Source organism: Artemia sp. Qi Xiang Cuo, chromosome 14, assembly GCF_049724085.1.
Source record: "Artemia sp. Qi Xiang Cuo chromosome 14, ASM4972408v1, whole genome shotgun sequence".
NCBI classification, from domain to species: Eukaryota; Metazoa; Arthropoda; class Branchiopoda; order Anostraca; family Artemiidae; genus Artemia; species Artemia sp. Qi Xiang Cuo.
The window spans coordinates 34,502,480-34,520,456 of record NC_142807.1 but is presented as its reverse complement, the minus strand read 5'-3'; the positions used below and the strand labels follow the sequence as shown (position 1 = coordinate 34,520,456).

The 17,977-nt window shown below is 34.8% G+C and overlaps 1 long non-coding RNA gene across 2 annotated transcripts in view; it reads right to left on the bottom strand.

Annotated features, from left to right (window-relative positions):
• Positions 1-370: 370 nt before the first annotated feature.
• Positions 371-17,977, bottom strand: part of LOC148944400 (uncharacterized) — a 59,874-nt gene continuing 42,267 nt past the window's right edge. Inside the window, exons 2-3 of one of the 2 annotated variants that reach the window (XR_016142866.1) lie at positions 3,118-3,247; positions 371-809 (exon numbers count right to left, since the gene is read on the bottom strand). This is a non-coding gene — a long non-coding RNA (uncharacterized LOC148944400). The remainder of the gene's footprint in view (positions 810-3,117; positions 3,248-17,977) is intronic. The other variant, XR_016142867.1, reaches the window with a different exon arrangement.

Below are 17,977 nucleotides of genomic sequence, written 5' to 3'. Positions count from 1 at the left end.
CTAAAAGAAGGTAATTAATTCACTAAATCTCCAATGACGCTCCCAAGGACACTGATCTACAGACATCTCAAGAAAAAAAGGCCACATGAATACGTATATGTACTCTATTTTCTCCCACTAATTGAGGGTGGTGCTAGCCTTGTTGACAAAATCTTTAGTGCTATAAGCGGCGATATCGGAGAACCTATAAAGTGTAAGTTCTCAGCTTTAAGGTACGATATTACATTTGACGCGGTCAATATTTATAACCACGACCCTAAAGCTTTCATCGCTACAAAAGGTAGAGCTGAAAACAGCCAATGGAAAATTTACCAAGTATCCAAGTTAAAATATCCAAAAAAGTATGATATAATTCTCTTGTTTTAACTGGTCAATTACTGAATCTATACTGAGAAAATAAAATGTTTCGAATTTTTTTCTTGTTTACTTGATTGTTGACTCCGGATACGATTTCTTGGCTGAGGAGCAGAAGCTGTACAAGGAGCAGAAGAGCTTGAATGAGCAGTAAATTCGTTTAGCGAGGGATGAGCAAAAAAGATAATTTATTGAAAAAAAGTAAAGGGTTCTATTTCTTTTAAAAGGTAAAAATGGGGAGAAAAAAAAGGCATAAATAACAATTACACGGAGAATAAAACGAACTTAAGGTTAAGAACCCTTGATTTTTATTTTAACTTTACAATTACAAGAAGCCATGTCTGTTGCAACGACTTTTTTATGTAAAAATACACGCCATTACACAAAAGACGGCAACAGTAAACAGACTACACAGAATTAAGATCAAAATTTACTGCTCAGCTCTAATTTTCAACCTAGAAAAGAAAAAAGACATTAATGGATTGGAGATAAAAGACATGTAAAGAAGTGATAAAAAAAATAAATAAACAAAGAACAGGGCTAAAACTTAAAAACAACCCTAAAACAGAGTGAACCAAATTAACATTCGATCCTCTGTGAAGGATGGGCGTTAGAATGCCCAAATGGATGCCTGTTTCTTTCGAACGTGAAAGATTATTACAAAAAAAAAAGAAGGACAAGCTATGAGGAACAGAAAGGGACATTTAACTAATAATTATGGCAAGGCGTCAGTCTGAGTTAAAAGAATATATAATAGTTTAAAAATAGTATATTTATTCGAAAATTAGGGCTAGCGGCTTCAAAAGGGCGTTTAGTTGAATCACAATACAATTGTGCATCCAAATGGTCAAAAGAGCGTATTTGCAGTTCTCAGGAATGGATAAAATTATTCAGTCATGATTTTTATGGCACATTCAATTTGTGAGGTGTGTCTGAATATGTCTCTGCGGCGTGTACCCGATGGTTGCCAGAGTAGCAGAGCATTCGGAAGCCAGGGATTGTCCATGCGTAGTACACGGTCAAAGTATCTCCACCGGCTAACTTTTATTACATATAGCACATGAGGGTAATCCTTGTCACGGAGGTTACCCTTTTTATCTCCGTCCTCCTTAATCGGATAACGGTCTATTGTGCCGAATCCTCTTTAAATATCCTCTTCTATTATTGTTTCACAGATTACCTTTCTAGCTCATCCCCAATACATGACATAGTTGATCAGGTTTTTGTAGAAAGATGCAATTGGTCATCAATGCCTCCTAATGAAAGGCAGTAAAACCTCAGAATCGTTGTTGCTACATTGGATCAATTTAGTTCTTTTGATCGATTGAAAATAATTCCATCAGCAGAACATTAATTATCTATGTAAAATAGTTTAGCCTTTTGCAGAAATACGTATTTTTTACGAGGTTTAGCGAAAACAGTATACAAAACAAAGTTGACAGGGGGAAATTTAACCCAAACTGAGTTGAAAATATTTTTTTTCTAACGGTTTTTCCCAGTCTATCAGCCATTTTAAGAGGATTTCTCCTCCAAAGTTTGAATTTTGATCTTTTTGTATTTATTGAAATAATATGTCATGCATGTGTTGTCTTAAAAGTAAAACATAAACTACAACATAAACTAACTCATAAACATAAAACATAAACTGATCTTATTTGTATTTATTGAACTAATACATCATGCATGTGGTGTCTTAGAAGTAAAACATAAACTACAATATAAAACTTAAATTAATTCTGGTCTAAAGCAGGTATGCAAAAATTTCCAAAGCTGCCAGTAGCATTCCAAAAGCTGCCGACACTTTAGCAGCACAACTTTGCCCTAATCTAATCACAAACACAATTACTGCTACTGAGAATTCCTGCTACATTGTAACGTGGCTGGTTTAGGCTACTAATCTTCCACTTCACAGATTTCTCATTACCTGCTTTAACTGTATTTACACCTTGATAGCTAACAGCCATCTTAACTGACGAATAAACAGTTGTAAAACAATTTGGCTATGTATACAAGATTTGGGAAAATATTCACTTTCCGTTTAAGAGAAGTTTAGTAAGTAAAAACTTCTCCACAAGGACAAAGAATATCAACGACTTAAAAGCAAATTTTTATATAGTACTATTGAATGTCAGTGAGCTTTTAGTTTAAATAAGGTTTAAAAAGCAGCAGCATGAGAGCTCTCTCACAAAGCGGTACTTCTCTAATTATGTGCTAAAGCCACTCTAATGTACTAATTGAATTGGTCTCAGATCAAAGTTTGACCAGGTCCTATATTTAGTGAACTCAGAAAAGCCATCTATCATGTGTACCACTTAGACCAATCTCAATCATGACATACAGAGCAGTGCGGTTGCCATGCAGGGATAAACGCTCCTCAGGCGAGACCGTGACCGTAGTGACGGCGCTAAATACAGAAAAGGTGTTGCTGTATTTCTACAGAGCCTTATACCATAATAATGCCCAAATATACCAGATTCAGCAAGCAAAGAAGCTCTGTACGTTAGGGTAACTCCCTCAAATACATTCGAAAAAAAAAAAATAAATAAATACTAATAATAAGACACCAATTGCAAAAAACTGGTAATAAACTAAAATAAAAAAAAATCGTTTAAAACAAGAGCCAAACAATTTTCTAAAAGGCCCCTGACCTTTTTGCAGTGTTTAAGTCTTCCAATTTGAAAAATATAATGATTATTTATGCTATTTACTTTCTAAGTGGATTTGGAAAATAAAATTCTAAGTGAAAAAAATAAATAATAATACCTTTGTAGTACTTAATGTTGTAATTATCCCAGTCGGTTGTTGTCTTCTTCCATTCCTCGAGATCTCGGAGGATTGACGGGCGAAATTGATGAAAATAATTTATTAGTCGTGCTTTTAGGTAGCATCCATCCTAAAAAAATGTATCAAAAAATAAAAAAAATCAAAGGACTATTTCTCATAGTGTTGTATTTCTAATTATTTGTACAAAGCGCTGCAACAGCTATTACTTGGGTAACTAATAATTATTTTTGGATCTTCTTCCTTTCAACGTATCTTCGCAAGTATGACATATGCTACATATATACACATATATTTGGTTGGCCAAATACATTGCTAAGAGGAAAATCAACATAGAACTACGAGAGAGGACTTTCATTATTTGTTTATGAGTTGGAGAGAAAATCTTACACCCCTTCCCACCAATTTGGGTACCAACCCGGTGCCAGGTGTATAGATGTTTTATCAGCACTTGCAGATACCTTGATTGATGCCATTGCGTTCGGTTCTTAATTTTTTCTGGGAGGACCCAACGTAATGCTGCTTTCAATATCCTTATTCAAGTAACATTGAACACAACCAAGCTTAATGAAGAGGGTCAGCCCTGCAATTGTTAGACCACAAAGAGATGCGTATTAGTTTAGTATCCAAACCAAGATTGCTCAATTCAGCAATAATGCTCCTGTTGCCCACAAAAGATAATTTTGGTTTTTAGCGGCATCAGGTCTACAGAATTCACTTCTTATATTGTTCTTTTGGAGTTGTAAGGAAAATGTCCTGTATCTTGTATTCTGCATGGTATTCATATGTATTTTGTCACTCATGATCATGCTATCTTAAATCTAGGTCATACTAATGGATATTTTTCATAAACTCTTCCATTCCTATGAATCAAATTCCGGAATTACAGCCTCAGGGGTCGTAGAGTCAGCAAGGTCCAAAATTAGGGCCTTAGAGACCTTCCTAAGACCGAAATAGGGACCAGATCAGGATGGAATTTCAGTAACCAGGTTAGAAAACCAAAAACCAGTACCCGTTGTGACATTCCAGTTAACATGAAAGAAACCATAAGTCAACAATCCTTGGAAGCTCATGGAAAAAACTAAACATCGCTATAAAGACTAAATTGTTTAGTCAAGCAGCTGATATAGACTGCCTTGTCACTGCTGTCCTAACAGTCTACTGTACTGCATTCTTTTTACCATAGCAGCTGCTCAAGCAGTCTCATTCTTTTTACCATAGTAGCTTCTCATGCAGTCCAATAGTGACCAAGTCTTTAAGCTACTGAAAAACCTGGGTTTGCTGTTACATGTATGGGTTACAGTTTCAGGCATATTTAAAGCAGATATCCAGACATGTAGTTCTCTTTCCCACAATTTACTTCCCCCTTTCACAATTTCAACCCCCAGGTAGAATATTCGGATTTTCCTCTACCAAGTCTTATAAAACAAAATATCACTAACTTAGTACTCTGCAACCAAAAAAACTTTTTTCTTTCAACATTACGTTGAAAAACTTTCTCAAGGACCATTAGGGCAGTTTTCGTGTTTCAAGAAATTTTAACAGACATTCAAATGTTGTTTTTCTTGCGCATGTATTCTCAATAGCTCATACTTGTCTCTGGGGCATCAAATCATGTGAAAAGTGATGCACCGAGTCCTAACGTAGTAGTTTAGTGGCGAATTGCTGGAAAGTGGCTGTGCTAGTGTTATGTGAATGACAAGTTGATATTTTATATATATATATATATATATATATATATATATATATATATATATATATATATATATATATATATATATATATATATATATATATATATATATATATATATATATATATAAAATTTTATAGCCGTGCAGCTTCTTCTTCCATTTTACTCGTTAAAATTAGTTGACTAAGTGGCTGCACCTCCTCACCCTCCGCAACGCTTAAAGATAATTCTTAATAGTAGTGTCATTGCTAACTTTTTAGTCAACTAAGAATCGGTTCGTCAAATAAAACGTTCATTATTCCGTATATTGAAGGGGTTGTCCCCTCTCAACGCCTCGCTCTTTACGCTGAGTTTTTTGGTTGTTTAAAAAAATAGAGTCTTGAGAAAGAGACAAACTTTAGCGTAAGAGCAAGGCGTTGAGGAGGGCACAACCCCTTCAATATACATAATAATTTCTGTTTATTTTAAGTTTTAATGTCAGTCCTTACTTTCAGTTAAAAAAAACGTGTTTTTTTTTATTCAATTTTGAACGTTTTTGAATCAATACAGGTTTTGATTTTGGCTCACAGTACATGAATAATTGAAAAAAAAATGACATATTAATTTTATTTTTATTTAGTTAAATGGCTTTCTTGAAAGTTGTGTAATTTTACCTAAGAACTTCTTTATTAGTAATAAATATACTTAACTCACAAATGCCTCTGGATTTTATACCTTCAAAAAATGAAATTATAATCAAATAGTGAGTTTTTAACGGTACTTGTTAAGTAAACAAAACACACTCGCGAAATAAGCTTAGGTTAGATTTCACAAAACCGGTTTCACAGCATACAAAGACGGGTGATAGAATGCATTAGACTTAAAAAATTTGGGCTATATATTATCACATTGCGGGGGTGGGGATGTAAAAAGTGGGGTAGCGTATAAGCAATGCTACTTGGCAATGCTACTTGTCTTGGCTTAGTAAAATTTGTTGGCAGATTTTGTCTGGAATTCTTGGGGATTTTCCCAAACATCTGTCTTCTTGAAAAAAATTGGTTCCCCAGAAATCCCCTTGAGTTCAGGGCTGCCACCCCTAGTGATTTATCACTAGTGACAATCCACCCCTAGTAACTATCACTTTCACTTAAATTGGCATAATTCTTTCCCTACTTTCCAAAGTTTTTGTCCCACATTATTTATTATATATATAAAAAAAAAACAGAAATAGATCATGTCTAAATCCCCTTGTTCAGCAGCAAAGTGTAAAGGGGTTGGTTCTGATTCCTCAAAATCGTCAGTCTTCAAGTTGCAGCTTGCTCCCTTTTTGAAAAATTATTTAACTACCGATATATGCCCTTGTTTTGCAGCCAAAAGTAAAGGAGTGCTATGTTCATAATCTAAAGCGTCTATATGTGAACCTTTTGAAACAAGTAACTGACACATATCTAGTTTACCTTGTCCAGCAGCAAAGTATAAAGGCGTTTGTCCGTCATCCTTTGAAACGTGACTCTCCAAGTTGAACTTTGCTCCTTTTTCTAAGAGATAATTTGCTACAGATATTTGCCTTCTTATGCAGCCAAATGCCTTCTTTTGCGGCTAAAAGTGATACCATTGCATATCCTTCGCAATGATCTTACACAATACCCAGAATGCTGCTAAATGGCAGAAAAAGTTATTGAATTCAGCAAAGAAGGTTTCCCAAGCAATATTTTTCTTAGTCATGTGGATTCAGCCTTTGACACTTTAACTAGAAGAGCTCAATTTCTCATCGGAAACAGTACTAGCAACCTTGCAGAGTATTTTATGCGTATAGTTGCTAAGCCATTTGTTGAACCAACTTGCTGAGCAGCAGGCCAAAAGTGCCACAAACAAGCAAACATGGCAAGCTAAAAGACGTCTTTTTTTAACACCATTTATGAAGAAAGTTTCGAAACCCAACAAAAACTATGGCCAGAATGAATGTGTTCCCGATTTAGATCCTGATTCTCTTGAAGATGCAAAAAGTGATTTTCTGAGCCGTGTTCAGTGTACTGAGTTAGAAATGCATGAAATGGAAGAAGAAAAACGACTTCAGATAAATTGTATTGACAACAGATGGCTATAATACAGAAAAAATAGAATAACTGCGTCAGTAGCTGGAATAATTTGCAAAAGACGGACTAAGACTGTTGTACCGTTAGTGCGCCAACTGCTTTATCCCAAAAACCACTAGACTAAAGCAATGGAACACGGGCAAATATACAAACAAATTGCTATATGTGCTTTTGAGAAAAAGATGGACTACAAAGTGCATCCTTCAGGACTTTTCGTTCATATTAAATACGGATATTTTGCAGCCAGTCCTGATGGAACAGCCACTTTTTTGTCTGGTGATGCGATGGTTTTGGAAGCGAAAAATCCTTTCAGTGCCAAAACTTTAAATATAGAAGAATGGAGGCGATCCCAAAAAAGTATTTGTCTTGAAAACAAAGATAATGGCACATTACGGCTTAAAAGGTCACATAATTATTTTTACCAAATACAAATGCAATTAGAGTGTTGTAACATAGATTTTGGCTATTTTGTTGGGTTTTTTTTCAGCAAAGGCAATCCATTTATTGAGAAAATCAATTGTGATAAAGAATTCTGGTAGAAAAAAATTCTACCAGAATTACAAAAGTTTTATCTTGAAGCAATATTGCCAGAAATAATTGACGCAAGATTACCAAGAAATATGGAAAATAAATAGATGGAAAATGGAAAATAAATCATTTTTATAAAAAGAATTTGAACAGTATTAACACTCACAACAGACAAATAGTTGCTACTATACAAATTAAATTTAAAAAAAATACAAATAGATACTTGTGAATACCACACTAACTTTCCATGACAATAAATAAAAGTTCAAATAGGGATAAATTGTTCTAACAGACAGTGATAATTAACAATAACTACTGTGTATTTCTGTCACATTTACAGTGACCGTCATCAGCAGAAACAATCACATCTATTAAAAGGATTTATCCCTATTTGAACATTTATCTATTGTTTTTAACTGAAGTTTTTTCAACAGAAATTAAGAAGCAACGTTGAAACTTCCAACAAACAGAAATTCAACATACACAAAGGGGTTTCCCCTTCCTCAACACCTCGCTCTTCACCCTAAAGTTTTTTTTAGTACTTAATCAAAAGCTTGGCAACAAAAATTTGCAGTTTTGACATGATTTGCCCCTTTATAGAAAACAAACAACTTATTTGTCAAACCGAGGATTGGATTAGGGTTACCACCGTCAGTAGGATTTTACTAGATCTAGTAAAAAAAAAATCTAGTAAATTTAGAGGATCTAGTAAATTTCCCGAAATCTAGTAAAAACTAGTAAAAAGTCATGATCTATAGTAAACAAAACTTTTTTTTATTTTCCATGAAATCAGGGAAAAAAATTATCGTAAACATATGACAATTTACAATTTTTGCTTGTCTGTTTTACAATTTAAAATTTTGCTTTTCTGTCTCAGAGATAGACAAGCAGTCACCTATTTTCATAAACAGACACTTCACTTCTGGCGTCTAAGGGTTGACAAAATCAGCTTTCTGTGTATCAAATCTTACCAACTAAAAATGAAGCTATAATGACACTTGAATTTGTGATGATTGGGAGTCTATTGAAATCAAAACGAAAGCCACCAACCCAAGGTGATTAGGTGAATATCCTCAGTTTGAAAATTTTTATTGATGAAAAAGGAGCCTGCTTAAAGAAAAAAAGATATATATATATATATATATATATATATATATATATATATATATATATATATATATATATATATATATATATATATATATATATATATATATATATATATATATATATATATATATATATATATATATATATATATATATATATATATATATATATATATATATATATATATATATATATATATATATATATATATATATATATATATATATATATATATATATATATATATATATATATATATATATATATATATCCAAAAAAAGGATTTTTGAACTTGTAGGTTTCCAGAACTTGAACTTGTAGGTTTTCAATCATACTATGAAAACGAAAGAAAAGAGGAAAAGAGAAAAAAGAAGAAGAAAAAAGGAAAAAAGATTGTGTAAATCGTATTGATTATCCTCCTATAGTAAAAATTGATGGCTGATTCTAGGAGCTCCAAAAAAAGGAATAAAACATCCCCAATAAAAGCCTCACGCGCAAAAATTTTTTTTGGAGCATTTAGTAAAAACAGATGCGATCTAGTAAATTTTTCCTCTCCGATTTAGTAAATTCTTCCAGGTCAGGGTGGCAACCCTGGATTGGATTTTGATAGAACAACAAAGAGGAACGCAGCTATTGCAGGAGACCAAAAATATTCTGGCTATTAAACGGCTATTCTGGCTATTGACAGCAACAGCAACACTTTAAGAAATTTTAAAAATAAGTTTCTTGTGAATTATTGTCTCGATTAATCAGTAGCTGTACTGAACCCCTCGTGCTCAAAATCCTCCTCAGGGCCATACTGTGGTGTTTCTTTTGTGGAAGTTTTTCCCACTGTAGAGTGCAGACGGTCTGGTATCATACTATTATCCTTTCCTTTTTAGCTTAAAGCTTACTCAAAAAGGCAATGCAAAGAACTCGCCCTAACAAAAGGTCCCTCCAGATCCCACCCCAAAAACTAATGAAATTGATCCATTTTTTGCCCCATCCTGGCTGGTCAAGCTCCCTATCACAAAGCTCACATGGAAGCTCAAATTCTGAGAATAGGACAATGATCAGTGTTGGAGCCAATGTCACTATAGATGATAATGGCTTTCAAGAGGCTCTTTCTAGGAGCTCCAAAAAAAGGAATAAAACATCCCCAATAAAAGCCTCACGCGCAAAAAAATTTTTTGGAGCATTTAGTAAAAACAGATGCGATCTAGTAAATTTTTCCTCTCCGATTTAGTAAATTCTTCCAGGTCAGGGTGGCAACCCTGGATTGGATTTTGATAGAACAACAAAGAGGAACGCAGCTATTGCAGGAGACCAAAAAAATTCCGGCTATTAAACGGCTATTCTGGCTATTGACAGCAACAGCAACACTTTAAGAAATTTTAAAAATAAGTTTCTTGTGAATTATTGTCTCGATTAATCAGTAGCTGTACTGAACCCCTCGTGCTCAAAATCCTCCTCAGGGCCATACTGTGGTGTTTCTTTTGTGGAAGTTTTCCCCACTGTAGAGTGCAGACGGTCTGGTATCATACTATTATCGTTTCCTTTTTAGCTTAAAGTTTATTCAAATAGGCAATGCACAGAACTCGCCCTAAAAAAAGGTCCCTCCAGATCCCACTCCAAATACTAATGAAATTGATCCATTTTTGCCCCATCCTGGCTGGTCAAGCTCCCTATCACAAAGCTCACATGGAAGCTCAAATTCTGAGAATAGGACAATGATCAGTGTTGGAGCCAATGTCACTTTAGATGATAAAGGCTTTCAAGAGGCCCTTTCTAGGAGCTCCAAAAAAAGGAATAAAACATCCCCTATAAAAGTATTTCCCCTCCTCCTTTCCAAAATTATCCTTCCCAAAACTTATGAATTTACCTCAAAATTTCTCCACATACCCCCTTTGAAATAACAAAGATTACTACAATAAGGGTTGCAATTTTCAAAATGTTAAAATCAATGTTTTCTCTTAACATTCACCATGAAGGATCTTTGCTAATAGCTGCCCAAGATCAGAAATCAGCTGATATAATACTTGGTAAAGTTCTACGAAATCATATTAGCATTTCTATTGGAAATAAATTTCATCCCCCCCCCCTATATAGACCAATTCAGGGTTACGTTAGGTATAGCCTATATAGGGGGGGGGGGGCTGAAATTCATTTTTGATAGAAATGCTTACTAAATTTGTAATCAGCATAAAAAAGGCATCAAATGGTGTATTCACTTTATTCCTAACTCAATAATATGATTTCGTAGAACTTTACCTAATGCTTAATCTAAAATCTCTTCTGAATACCCCAATTAACTCATCTAAATGGAACCCAAAACAATCCCCAACAAAAATAGTAGTATATAATGTTCCCCTAGAAATACCAATTCAGGAGTTAAAAGAAGGGCTCTCAGATAGGGCTGGTAACACAATCCCTGTAGAAGATGTTACTCAACTGGGTAAACCCAACTCTAATGGATTAAAAACAAGTAGATCTTTCCTATTTACACTGAAGGAAAAAATTAATATCCCAGAAAAGTTATTCCTATTTGGGCAAATCAAACTGCACAAGGAATACAAGCCAAAGCCTATCCAGTGTCAGAAGTGTCTGAAACTGGGGCGCACAACAAATAAATGCAATGAAATTCTCCTAGCCTGTAGCAACTGTAAAGGATCCCATCCTAAAGAGTTGACAACTTGCAACAACACTCAGCCTACATGTATCAATTGTAAAGGCCCACACGAATCCACCAATAAATCACAATGCCCTGCATATAAAAAAGAGCACTAACACTCCAAATAGCAACAGAGAAGGCCATTCCATACCCTTTTATAGCTATGGAAGCAAATGCTGCCCAATCACACCAAATAAAACCTATATTGAATTCAAATAAAACTCCCAATGCATCAAGTACTCCTTACAAAACACCATCCTTTAAGCCCCCCCCCCCAGCTCACATCTCTATCAGAAAGAATCACCAAGCCAACAAGCCTCCTTGCCTAGTGAGATGGGGTTGGCCTGGCACCCCCTCCCAACAAAAAACAAACCAGAAACACTACTAGGGATTAATCCCTTAACTGAAAAACTGGATACACACCCAAACATGTAAACCCAAAATATATGTTTATTCACTCGAAACTGCAGTATACTTCAGGCCATGAAAATACAACAAGTAGAGAAAACAAAAATCATTGCTAGATTGGCAAAAATCTACATCCCTAATCATATGCTCATTCAAGCAAAAAAAAGATCTTGCTTTACTATTAACAAAGCTGAAAATTGATACACAGTCATATGAAAAATAAAACAACAACACAACACATATCAATACTCCAGTGGAACGTTAGATCACTTATAGAAAATAAGTTAAATGAACTAATATCTTTTATGAATAATAATTCCATCAATATTGCTTGCCTCCAGGAAACTCATTGAACCCAAAATCAACAAATTAAGTCTCTGGGATACACTATCCTGAGAAAGGATAGATCATCAGAGAGAAAAGGAGGTGGAGAAGCTTTAATAGTTAAGAATACTAATATAAAATTCTGTGGCATCAACTTTCCAGATTTTGTAAATGATGTTGATGCAATTGGTATCAGTGTTTGGCTGAATAATACAAAAACTTACATAATAAGCTTTTATAACCCTAATGGCCAAACTACAGACGCCATGGATTTTTTCAACTATATAAATAATTCTAATATGTTGAAAAATATTATTATTTGTGGAGACTTTAATGCCCACAGCCTTTTGTGGGGGAATAAACCAGCAAATAAAACTGGTAAGTTCATTGAGCATATGACTTCAAATAATAATGAATTAGCTGTTACAACCCCTCCAAACCTGAATACATATTTCAACCCCAAAAGTGGCAGTTTCTCTACAATTGACCTACAAATTGTGTCTTTAAATATTTTGAATAAAATTTATATAACTAAAATTGATAGTATATGTTCTGACCACTTTGCCGTAGTTTGCTCCCTAAACGATCCTGCTGAAACCCTATCACATACCTCCAAATATATCAACACTAAAGCAAATTGGCCTATGTTCCAAAATAAGCTAAATGATGAAATTACAAGTTTCACCCAAAATTCATGCATTTCAAATGCAACAGCTGACACACATGCTGAAGTTTTGGCATCTTTACTAATAAATACAGCTAATCATGCTACCCCCCGGACAACGCCCAGGAAAACCTTCCCTAAACATATTCCCAAAGAATGGTGGACAAATGAGTGCCAAAATAAATGGAGAACAAAAAAGGCAGCTAGGAGAATATTCTTTAAAAAAACCATCACCTACTACATATTTAAAAAAATTACAAGCAGAATCTAATCTAAAAAGGACCATAATAAATGCTAAATATAACTACTGTAATAATTTTGCCAATAATCTCTCCAGAGAAACACATGAACCAATTATACATAAAATCATAAGCCACAGCTGTGGGAAAAAAACTTCCCCCAACCCACTCCTGTATGAGCTTATGCGTAATAATACCCATTATGACAATTATAATGAAAAAGCTAAGCTATTTGCCACTCTTTTTGTTAATAAGCTAACATCAAACAATTGTAGCAAAATACCCCCAATTTCTATGAACCCAAGTTACCAAGCTCGCCCAGGATCTGAGTATATAACCAGCCCATTTTCAATCCAGGAAATGAACAATGCAATACATCATATTAGGACCAAGACTAGCGGCAGCTATGACAATATACTCCCTACATGGATAAAGAATCTCGCCCCTTCATACAAACGGGAACTTCTAAATTGTTATAATCATGCTTGGGCTTCATCTATGTTCCCCAATATCTGGAAATGTTCGTCCCTATTACCAATCCTAAATAAAAATAAACCAAAAAATTACCCTGAGTCCTATAGGCCCATAATGATTACTCCTGTGATGGGGGAAATAATGGAAAAAATGATCTATTACCGATTCCTCTGGTTTGTACAAAAAAATAATATGATCCCTCACACTCAACCTGGCTTCAGGAAACACCATTCCTCAACAGATGCTTTCATATTGTTAACAAATGCAATAAATGAATCATTCTCAAAAAATAATTTCCTAGTTGCAACTTTCCTAGATTTTGAAGGGGCATATGACGATGTGAACCACCAAATCCTTTTAATTAAACTTGCAAACCTTGGACTAATCCCCAAGCTAGTATCTTTTATAAAATCTTTCATAGAATTGCGAAGTTTCATTGTTTGTGTAGGTTCAGCCTCTTGACCCCAAAAGACAATAACCAAAGGCCTTCCTCAGGGAGCAGTCCTCAGCTAACTCCTTTTTGCTCTGTATCTCTGGGACATGAATCTCCCCCACACAAATCTACAATATGCTGATGATCTGGTACTATGGTCATCTGGCAAAACCTTTGAGATTGCACAGTCAAAGCTGCAAAAGTCACTTTTCCAATTTCAAAAATTCTCTCAACATTCAGATTTACCCATTGCACCTACCAAGTCAAAAATAATCCAATTTCACCGGAAGAGAAATCATGTTAATGCAAGACTAACTCTAAATGGAACAACTATTCCAGAAGATAATCATATTAATTACCTAGGTCTCATGCTTGACCAAAAACTTAATTTCCACCTCCACATTTCAAACACAATAAAAAAATGCTATAGAAAAACAATTATACTAAAAAGACTTCTTTCTACACCCTGGGGCTGTAAGGAGAAAACCTTACTCCAGTTTTATAAATCACATATAAGACCCCATATTGACTATGGGCTCATCGTCTATGGTGCATGTGCAAAGACCCAGATGCAAAAAAATTGAAACAATACAAAACGATATAATACGTCTCATATTTGGTCTTAGGAAACCCACAAGCACCAAGTATCTGCTTATGGAGAGTGGATTAACAACAATAAGGGAGAGACGTAGCTTTCTCTTGATAAAACATCTTACAAAATTTGAATCAAATAGCTCACACACCCTACATAATTGGTTAAGAAATCCAGCCATGTATAGAGGCATTGCAGATGAGTATGCCAATATTCAGAAGAAGTTCCTTGTACTTGCAAAGTCTATTGCACCTTTTTTCCCCCAATCCCCTCAATTGAATTGGTCAATCCCCATAATAAATACTGATTTCTCAAAGTGGAATAAAGATTTAACCCCCATTGCTTTTGTCCAGAAAAAATTTGCTGAACTTAATACAATTACTTATAAAAACCATTTCCAAATATTTGTTGATGGGTCCAAAATGAATGAGAAGGTAGTAAGTGGTGCCTTCCTTCCTCACCTGAAAATTACAATGGGTGAGAGATTGTATAATAATGTATCTATAATGTCTACAGAGTTAAATGCCATAATCATGGCATTAGAACACCTTATAGAAAATAAAACCTTGATTTCTAATTTAAATAATATTATAGTTTATTCTGACTCTTCATCAAGCCTTGAGTTGCTGTCTTCAGCTCCTCAGTATAAGCTGGATATTGACACTTATCATTGTCTTAGCATCATAGATAATCTTGCTTCAAGTGGCATAAGAACTTATCTTCAGTATATTCCTAGCCACTCTGGTATAAGTGGTAATCATCAGGCTGATGAAATAGCAAAAAATGCTATAAATGTTGACCAGCCAAGTGGGAGACCAATCCCCATTAGAGATATTTACCTATGGAGACTATCAGATATTATGTTGAATAAGAAAAATCCTACTCTTTCCCCCTTTCCCAATAAGTAGTTTTCTAAAATTTATCACAGTATTCGTTCTGGAACAAATGGACTAAATTTTCTTGCATTCTCGCATCAGTTCTCTAATTCATATGGTTCAGTTCTCCTATCCCCCTCTTTGCAGGTATTGCAATAAGAATAGTGAAAGAATTGACCATTGCCTATTTGAATGTAATATGCTGACGTCTGCACAGCATACCTTGCATTGTAAATTGTTAAAAGTGCTTTAAACAACACAAAATCTTTCTAACAGCCAAGAGCCTAGCCGACTATTCCTGCACACAGAGCACAGAAATCGATATCTATCATCTTATATTTGAACTCCTTGAGTCAAAAGATCTGCTGAAAGATATTTGAGAATATCTGATAAACAAGAGACAAAAAAGCCAGTAGCTCTGTAGCCCACAGAGTGAAGCAAAAGGAAAAGGGCTAAATAGTATCAACTGAAAAGCCCGCCTGCTGTGAAATAGAAGAAGAAGAAAAAAATTTGAAATTTGGCGTCTTTTCTTTTTTTATTAATTTTCACAACAGCAGCAACTCTATAAGAAAATTAAAATAAATTTTCTTGTGAACTATTATCGCTTCTAATCAGCAGTTGTACCAAACCAATCCTGCTCAACTCATCCTCAGGGCTATACTGTGGTGTTTCTCCTCCCCATAGTATAGTGCCGACGGTTTGATATCATTCTATTTTCCCTTCTTGTTTTAGTTTTGTTTCCTTTTCGTTTAAAGCTATTTCCAATAGGCAATGTTTAGAAGTCCTTCAAAAAAAAGTCCCCCCAGATCCCAAATCAAATTCCAGTGAAAGTGCCATAGTGAAAGAAACCCATCTTGGCTGGTCAAGCACACTATCTCAAAGTTCAAATGATAGCTCAAATTCGGAGAATAGGACAATGATAAGTGTAGGGGCTAATGTAACCATAAATGATGATAATGGGTTTCAGGAGGTCCTCTCTAGAAGCTCTAAAAAAAGGAAAAAAATCTCCCCAATCAAAAGCATTTCCCCTCTCCCCGCCCAAGATCCTCCCTCCAAAAACTTAGTAATTTACCTTAAAATCACTCCTACTACCCCCTTTGAAATAAAAAAGATTACTGCAATAAGAGTTGCAATTTTTAAATTGCTAAAATCAATGTTATCTCTTAATATTAACCGTGATGGATCTCTGCTAATAGCTGTAGAAGATCAGAAATCAGCAGATACAATACTTAGCCTAAAATCCTTTCTGAATACCCAAATTATTGCATCGAATTGTAACCCAAAACAATCACCAACAAAAATAATAGTTTATAATGTTCCCCCAGAAATATCCACTCAGGAGTTAAAAGAAGGGCTCTCAGATAGGGCTGGAAACACAATCCCAGTTGAGGATGTTACCCAACTTGGCAAACCTAACTCTAATGGCCTAAAAACTAGTAGATTCTTCTTATTCACACTGAAGGAAAAAATTAATATCCCCGAAAAATTATTCCTATTTGGGCAAATCAAACCACACAAGGAATACAAACCTAAGCCTATCCACTGTCAGAAGTGTCTCAAACTGGGACACACAACAAACAAATGCAATGAAATTCTCCGAGAGTGTAGTAATTGTGAAGCTTTCCATCCTAAAGAGTTGACAACTTGCAACAACACTCAGCCTACATGCATCAATTGCAAAGGCCCACATGAATCTACAAATAAATCATTATGCCCTGCGTACAAGAAAAGAGTTCTAACACTCCAAATATCAACAGAGAAGGCCATCCTATACCCCTTTGCAGCAATGGAAGCAAATGCTGCCCAACAATACCAAATAAAGCCTGTAATGAAACCAACCAGAACCCCAAAGTCAAACGCTCCCAATGCATCAAGCACCCCATATAAAATACCATCTTCTAAGCCCCCTAGCTCAAATCCCTATCAGAGGTAATCACCAAGCCAACAAGCCACCTTGTCCGGTGAGATGAGGTCAGCCTGCCCCCCCCCCCTCCCAAGAAGAAACAAACCAGAAACACTACCAGGAATTAATCCCTTAACCGACAAACAGGATGCACAACCAAAAATGCAATCCCCAAATATATACTTATTCATTCTAAACTGTAATGCAGTTCAGGCCATGAACATACATCAACTACAGAAAACAAAAATCATTGCAGAATTGGCAAAAATCTACATTCCAGATGATATGCTCATTCAAGAAAAAAAAGATCTTGCTTTACTTTTAACAAAGCTGAAGATTGATACACAGTCATATGAAGAATAAATCAACAACACAACATATATCAATACTCCGATGGAATGTAAGATCACTCACAGAAAATAAGCTAATTGAACTAATATCTTTTATGAACAATAATTCCATTAATATTGCTTGCCTCCAGGAAACTCATTTAACCCAAAATCAACAAATTAAGTCTCTGGGATATACTATCCTCGGAAATTATAGATATTCAGAAAGAAAAGGGGGTGGTGTAGATTTATTAGTTAGAAATAATATAAAATTTTGTGGCATCAGTTTTTCAGATTATGCACATGATATGGACGTAATTGGTATGAGCGTTTGGCTGAATAATATAAAAACCTACAGAATAAATTTTTATAACCCTGATGGCCAAACTAAAGATGCCAAGGATTTCTTTAATTATATAAATAATTCTAATATGTTAAAAAATATCATTATTTGTGAAGATTTTAATGCCCACAGCCTTTTGGGGGGGATAAACCAGCAAATAAAGCTGGTAAATTCATTGAGCATATGACTTCAAATAATACTG